The sequence below is a fragment of the Scomber japonicus genome, chromosome 6, assembly GCF_027409825.1.
Source record: "Scomber japonicus isolate fScoJap1 chromosome 6, fScoJap1.pri, whole genome shotgun sequence".
Taxonomy (NCBI): Eukaryota; Metazoa; Chordata; class Actinopteri; order Scombriformes; family Scombridae; genus Scomber; species Scomber japonicus.
The window spans coordinates 12,230,121-12,236,233 of NC_070583.1; positions in this window are offsets into that span (position 1 = coordinate 12,230,121).

Consider the following 6,113-nt stretch of genomic DNA (forward strand, 5'->3'; position numbering starts at 1 on the left):
TAATCACTGAACAAACCGATCAAATAAATTCAATATATATAAAGAAAGATTGGTCTGGATTCTATTATCCATTATATATGTTGTAAATCAATAAACTGTTTACATGAAAAACCATCAGATGTCAGATTCACACTTTAAATGTGCCCCTTGACTTCTTTTTCTGAAAGCATGTTCGCTGGACTTTAGTCAGAGAGAATTTAGTTTTATTAAACTGAAGTGTACTTTTCAGGTTTAAAATCTATCAATCTATTTTTAAAGCACTGTAGGAGCCAGTTAGCAACTTGACTTTTCTGTTACATTACAATACAGTGCTTTACTAAAACAGAACTAGAAAAAATATACACCAGTTCTTTTTACAACTCTGAGCTAAAACAATGGCTTCATTACACTGCTAGATAAGTGTCAAGATATTTTTAGTATTAGATGGAAAAGGAATCCACATTTTCTGCAACACAATTGTATTTATTTGCAAGCATATGTGAAAAAACAGAGTGCGTGGCAAAGCCTGAGGAGTGTGAGGTAGGTCTGGCAACAAGATGTTGGGGAAAAACAAGAAGGACTGTCAGTACGCCAGCTCTGTGGGAATTACAAGGTACTTTTCCTCTGTTAAACACTTCTCAAGACTTCCAGTCAAAAGTTAAAAGAGAACACTTGCAAACACCCACACAATGTAAATGATATACAGTGCAGGCAGGCTTCCTAATCACCCACCACAAAGAGTCAGCAGCACAGTCACACATGACAAATGACCAGGGTTGGAAGGGTTATTTTAGAATCGTATTCCAATACAGTTACTAGTAACCTGTTAAAAATGTAGTCAGTGACATAATACAAGATAACTTGATTACTTTCCATTACTTTAGTATTACTACCAAATATGCAGTAATAAAGACACAGGGCATACTTAGTGCAAAATTGACCACTTTCTATGCCAATAAAAAACATCTAATTGACAAAGACCAGCACAAATTGCCACAAGCAGTTAGGGTGGATATATTGGTGTGATAGCCTACTGGACTACTTAAAATAATTTCAACTACTTAAAAATAAAAATGTCCTGACAGCTCTGGTGGAGCTAAGGGTTCATGTATAAGTTCTTCTTTATTATAAACAATTTCACCATATAAACCTGAGTCTGTGTGTAACAGAAGAGCATTAATTGCCATTGAAGTTACCATTGTTGTACCCGTGCGTAAATGCGCATAGCCCTTCTCTCAGTTTGGAGTGACAACTCATAGTTCCAGCTGCTGTACGATGCTGCAGCCAGTTGTGACATGCAGTCATCTGTGTGTTGCTCTCAGCGGTAGATTAACGTAAAATCTTTTGTGAGTATAGGTAGGTACATAAAACGGAGCAGATAGCGGGTGCAAAACTGCGCAATCCATGGCGCTGTAACATCATCAGGGAAATCCTCTGATGAAACGCCACCTGAGTTTGTTTTCTCTGATTTATTCAGTATTGAACGTGTTATATCGTGTCATATCAGTGGAGAGCATTAATGTGCACTACAAGCTGTCATCAAGCTGCCATCGACTCAAACTCTCTTTTAATTGATATTAAATGAGTCTTTGCCACAGTGCGTAACAAACGCCCCTGCCAACTTGCACACGTCATGTCATGTGGTATCCTCAGACCATCGTGGATCAGCGAGTTCATTTTCTCTTTCGTTTCTGCTCTGCTCATGTTTGGGACTTTTACAGTGCATGGTAGTATATCGTTCTTTATTGTAATCATGCTAAATAATTACAATTATTACTAATGTAGCCTACCTGGAGGTCTTTTTTTCTGTAACTGTAGCGGAATACCCTAATTGCGTGCCTGCAAACGACAGAGTAGACATTTCCAAATAACAAGTGCAACTGCGCTAAAATCAAAATAAATTGACGTACTGAGAAGAAAATGACTGAGCATCATTGATGAACACTCAGTTGTGGTCTAAACCAGACACACGTTGTGCTACTATGTTAAAACTTTTGCATACATGCTTGTAACTTTTAAAACATGAACAAAATTTCAGTAAAGTAGTTAAACATCACACTGTTTAGAAAACCTGCACCATGAGGATATGATAAGTCACTGATAAAGTCATATTAGTCACATACACACAGTAATTATCTATCATGTGTAAACCTCAAGAACATGATGATCCCACAGTGGAAAGATGCTGAGAAGATCAGAGCACAGAGCCAAACACAGAGGGAACAACAACCACGCCACAAGATTCAAATCTTCGACATCTGACAGTAAAATTTGGTTTGGGGTTGATAAATGACCACAAAAAATGGAGCTACATAGTTTTCAGTATAATGGTTAAACCCATTGGCTATATTCACGTCATCAGTAAAACATAAAAGAGGAATTTGTAAGACACAGATCAAATTTCAAGAGAGAAATCCAGTGACCTCAGATTAATAACAGCCAGGCTGTCACTCATACGCTCCCCAGGCATTCCTCCGCAGAGGGAGTCGTGTGACACCGCTGAGACTCTGTGGACTGACGCAGCAGTCCTGTGAAATAAAATAAAAAAAGGTCAGACAGCCTCACAGTTGGGTATAGTAATGGAAGTCAAAACATGCTTGTGGTTTCGCTGTGAATGAGAAGAGGGTGACGTTCCCAGACCACTGTGAGAATGCCCCAACATGATTAAGTGACATTGCAACAGCAGGGCACCACTGAGGCTCAAAGTTATGCTGTCTCTGCCAATAATTGCACAATTACACATATAAATCACACATATACACACATATATTGCACATATACACACACATCTATTACACACATATATACTGCAAGTAACCAGAAACAGAAGAGAAAAATAACAGACCCTGTGACGTGAAATGGCACTTTTTACTTGGTGGTGTGGGTTTGTCTTTGTCAGTGAGACATAATAATGGCCGCAGGGGAATAATTGTGTGTTGAGGGGAAATGTTTCACCAGCTAAAACAGGTGAGGTGGAATCAAGAATAAACGGGAAGGAAGAAAAACATATTTTTTCTTTAAAGGAGGATAAGACCTAATTTTTATGGTGGTGTACGTTCTTAAAAGGGCACACTTCATCATTTTCAAAGTTCTGACCAGCTTTTTTATTTACAGCATTTACTTCGGTTTTACTCTCAATACTTGAGTATAGTTAATACCAGAAAACTACTTTTGATTCTGCAGTAAATATTTGATACTTTAAAACTTTTACTCAAGAAATAGTACAAAAGTAATTTTCTGGTAAGATAAATGTACATGCAGGTACTTCATCCACCACTGTTGTTAGATACTATTCTGGTAGCTATAATACATCTACAAGTATATAAGTTACATGTTCATATAATATAGCTTCAACACAAATCTGTGATGTTTTATAAGGATCACCTGAGAAAATAGTTATTTTAGGATTATCCAGAGTAACCATAACTTTAATACTGTAAGAACAGTTGCTATTGATTTTTCTAAAAGTACATTTTTAGTGTTTTGAGGAGGTTTTTGTGGCAGAACATCCAGAGGCTTCAGCCTGACCCTTAAAGCCATGTCAGGTAGCTGCAGGGGACAGGGGACAGGGGACTGGGGACTGGGGACTGGAAGTTCATGCACAAGTAGATGCATCCGTACACAGTAAGGAAGGACTGTAGGCCTCAGGGATAAGAAAGCAGCATGCCTCAGTGTGATGTGTGTATTCTGTATTAAACTTTTAATAACCATTTTCAAGTGTATGTTTACCTTCACAGATACAGCTTTGTACTCCTGTAACGTGAAGTCGCCTCATGCTGTGGTATAAATTTGACCTTTAAAACGCAAATATTTTCCTGTCACAGAGACTTTCAAAACTATACTCCCCCCTAATAGAAGTGAAGACAGCTTGTGGGCCCAAATGTTGCTACAAAAAACGATGCTGACAGTGATGGATGAGAACAAAGTTCAAGCACAGCCTCTCTGATTAGCGGCATTTCCCCTAAGAAACATCGTGGCCTCCTAATAGAGGTTGAGTTTGTGATTAAATAAGGCTTGAGCTCATGAATAATAGTGCATTAGAGTGCATTAGAGTGTAGTACACCATGTTGCATGAGTTTACACACTATAGCACATGCTGTTCGATTGATTCTGCCCAGATGTGCTCTCATGATTATTTAACCTCATCTTTCACTTCTTTCATCTTTTTTATTTATGTTTTTTATTGTGCATTACAACTGTTCTTCCTCCAGCTTTTGTCAAAAACAATGTAAACTCACAGCAGAGAAGTTATACAGGACTGCTGTGCAATGAGGAAGGGGCTCCCTGTAATAATAACACAGTAACTGCTCATTGATCCCTGTTGGAATATTTTCCTTCAGTGTATCTCTTCTCCCAGAACGTCAGAGTGCAGGGTCAGCAGCAGGACATCATCCTGCAGCTGGTAGAGACCTCAATCAGGAGTGTCCCTGAAGATGAGGCAAATTTATGTCTGTGTATACCACACAAAGGTATACAAATTCATTAAAGCATTTAAAAGACCAGGAGAGGGAGAACAAAATCAAAACAGAATAAAATTGTATAAATCAAATACAAATTGATCTAATAAGGTCAAGGCTTTCCTTTGCATGTTAACGGACATCTATGTCAGACATATGTTCTCTTTTTGGACATTTAATCACTTCATAAACATTTTGATTTCCAATGTCAAACATACTGGGCATACACTCGATAACATGACGGTACATGACAACCTCCAACATCAACAAACCCCTCACTCTTTCCTGCTGTGTTACTGGACAAAACTCTTGCCAATCAATTTAAGACATAAATGATGGACTTAAATACTGTACGTGATTTGTTTTAATGGCGATGTAAAACCAATAAATCAAGAGCTTGGACTGTGAAGAAAACATTTGGAAGGACAAAAAAATTTCTAATCCTAATTCTGACATTTCTCTTGTGTTGCAGAGAGCACAGCTGCACAGCTGTCATGTTTGTCTGATCATGTTCCTGTTTGTCTAATTGCTTCAACAAGACTAAGAGTCAAATGCCATGTGTGGCTGTACTTAGTTAAATGCAAACACTGGCCTGCTAACACACTGATTTTTAGAAAGTATAGTATTTATCATTCTCATCATTTTACTATAGCATTTTAGCATGATAATCATACATGCATTCAAAACAAAGTACAGGCGAGACTGATGCCAATGGGTTTTTTTATTTATTTTTTTACATTTGGTCATAAACTAATTTTGACCAGATCTTACACCGGAGGACAGGGAACACCAAAGTTATTACAATTCAACATTCCCATCCCTGATAGTCAGCAACACAGAAATGCAAAAATACTCCCACATGAAAAATCCTATTAGGTGAAAGTACATAAGTATTAGCAGTAACATGTACCTATAGTATTGCAGTAAAAGTAGTGGTTGTGCCTCTCAGACTGATATATTATGATATACAATGTCATTAGATTATTAATAGTGAAGCATCAGTGTTAGAGCAGCATGTTACTGTTACTGGAGGTGGAGTTAGTTCCAACTACTTTATATACAGCTAGCTAGTTTAGTGCAGTGGTGACATGATTAATGAGAGAGGAGAGAAGGACTTTTTGTGTAATCTTTCATTTTTGGTGAAATGTTACATAAGTTAAACATTTATTAAAATGAAACCATGTGGGAAGTTTAGAGGGGGGAAAACACTATTTGTTGGAGCTGTTAACAACTTATAGACATCTGAAATATGACCCTGACTACACACTGCTTTTTGTAAGATGTCAAAAGCCAAAAAGGTTGACAATATGTCTTTTAAATACATGTTATATTATCATTTGTGTCAAATCTTCATCTGAAAAGTAACTCAAACTGTCAAACAAATGCAGTGAAGTACAAATTTCAACGTTTGCACAGTACAGTGTATTATTATATATTTTTAGGAGTGGAAATGTGAAGTTGCATAAAATAGAAGCTACTGAAATTCAGTGAGGAGATTTGAAACCAGAATTCAAAACTAAACCAACAAAACTATTTATTCTGGAAATAAGATTAATTGTAGACTTGCAGTTTTAAACATTGACATATGATGTTGAGTCTTTCACTGCAAAGCATCCCATGGCAGCGTACAGCAACATTCAAATACACAACTCTGAAAGGACAAATGATGAGTATTGC